The sequence below is a fragment of the Thermobia domestica genome, chromosome 11 (genome assembly GCF_964235325.1).
Source record: "Thermobia domestica chromosome 11, izTheDome1.hap1.1, whole genome shotgun sequence".
NCBI lineage: Eukaryota > Metazoa > Arthropoda > Insecta > Zygentoma > Lepismatidae > Thermobia > Thermobia domestica.
The window spans coordinates 155,444,108-155,446,190 of NC_137464.1; the positions used below are offsets into that span (position 1 = coordinate 155,444,108).

At 36.5% G+C, this 2,083-nt stretch overlaps 1 non-coding gene across 1 annotated transcript; it reads left to right on the plus strand.

Moving 5' to 3' along the window:
• Window positions 1-1,473: 1,473 nt before the first annotated feature.
• TRNAY-GUA (transfer RNA tyrosine (anticodon GUA)) lies at window positions 1,474-1,563 on the plus strand. Its single transcript is given in 2 exon segments — window positions 1,474-1,510; window positions 1,528-1,563. It is a non-coding gene; the product is annotated as a tRNA-Tyr (tRNA).
• The last annotated feature ends 520 nt before the right edge of the window (window positions 1,564-2,083 follow it).

A 2,083-nucleotide genomic window follows, 5' to 3' on the forward strand; every position in this document is an offset into this window, starting at 1 on the left:
GGCTTGAAAAGGAGCGAAAAAGCATATGGGCATATATGTGGTTTCTTGTTTTAATCCACTTAAAGGCCGCATTGGATCACTATATTATTGTAAATGCGATGATTAAATAAACGTACCATCCGTGTTCTTCCACAGTTAGATCGCCGATATGCTCAAGGAAAATCTTAGGAAAGCAAAATCGTTTTATAAATATTTATTTGTGTTAGGCTGATGATAATGGGGAGTAAAAAATTTACTATATTAGTCCTCTCTCTCTTTGTCTCTCTTTCTATAGATCTTTCATATCAAAAGTTGTGCAAAAATTTCAGGAGTAGCTATACTCTTTAGCAGTGTTCAAAGTGGAAAAAAAAAAAACAGAGGTGGTGTGTTTTATTATGATTTTGACTCTACATACCGGATATTTAAATGTCCTGATCACTGAGAAACCAGAGGCGGTATGGCATACCACCGCATACCGTCTCACTTCGACCACTGCAGCGTCCTGTCAAAATTACTGCTCTAAGTGGTCATATTTGTTCCATACCGTCACCTCATTTAATGTCACTTTAAGCACTGACTGTGCGTTCAAAAAATAAATCACTTTGTCATTCATCAAGGCATTTGAAGTTGTGTTGAATTCCTTGTATATTTTTGTTCAGTTGTAACAAAAATGAATGAACTTAGAATAACATTAAATGAAGTAAGGATATGCGTATGTATTGCCTATGCAGTGAACTATCATATACAATCAAGGGCGCCCATCAGGGGGGCAAGGAGGGGCGCTGGCCCTCCTAGAGGAAATTGTACTTCAGAATATCGAAAACCCAACAGCATTTTTACATTAATTACAGCAAAATTTGAACCTATATTTGAAACGTCACTTAGGCCTATACTTGCCCCCTCCCCCCCCTTGGAAACCACAACATGGGCGTCCTTGTATACAATTATATTTGTGTCCTACTTTTCGCTTTTCAGAATCTGGTCACCCTATGCTTGTCCCCCAGAAAAAAAAAAACTAAGGGTTCGGAGGAAAAATTCCCCCTCCCAAAGCTACAAAATCCTCCTCGGGTCATAACTCTAGTTGTACTCACGTGTAGATTACAAGTATATTCGTAATCTCCTTTCACTTTCATCCCGTTGTACTGGAAATAATCACTGCTCAGACTGCATCTTACATAGCCTATTTCTCCATTTTCTAAAGTTACGCCACAGAGAAAATATTACTCTTATTATTTTGTTATTTTCTCTGCGGTTACGGTTAATATGAAACAGCAAAAAATTTTAAATTTGGCCAATAGATGGCAACGCCGTACAGGGATAAATAACAAGCACTTTTGTGCAACAAACATTAGTTTGTAAAGTGTAAAACACAAAATGAAAAACAAATCTCACCATTTTTCTTTTCATAATTTCAAACAGTATGAGTATGACAATAAAGTTAGTGTACTTTGATCTTATCGAAAATACTGAAATAATGAGTGTTAGACTTATCTTCCTCTGGTAGCTCAGTTGGTAGAGCGGTGGACTGTAGATGGTTGAGAAGTAGAAATCCATAGGTCGCTGGTTCAAATCCGGCCCGGAGGAAACTTTTTTTCTAATTTTGGACAGTAAGTACATCTTGAATATTTTGTTAATTTACATTTATTAATACTAAAACTACAGTAATAGCTTCTCTACCATATAAGTATTTATATAAATTTGACCTCGGCTTTTATCTTCTGCAATATGCCATACTTAAGTGTAGCTTATTTAATTCCTAAGTTTTTATTACATTTTCAGAGGGCTCAAATTTATTCTTACAGATGAGCCCAAATAGTTTTCATGCCGCTTAGAGGCGAATCTAGCCAGGGGGCGGGGGAGCCTAGGCCCTCCAGGTTTTGAGTGACAAAAATAATTAAAGCTATTGTTTATATATTTTCGAAAGTTTATAGTAAAATCATGAATATCTATCATAGTCTGGGTTCTGGTTGGCCCCCCTAGTTTTTCTCTTCTAGATCCGCCTTTGACGCCGCTGGTTCTTATTCAAAGAAACTGATTAGACACTTTAAGGAGTTATATTTTCAGGGTAGGGTAACGGTAGAGAAGGATTATTATTATTATTATT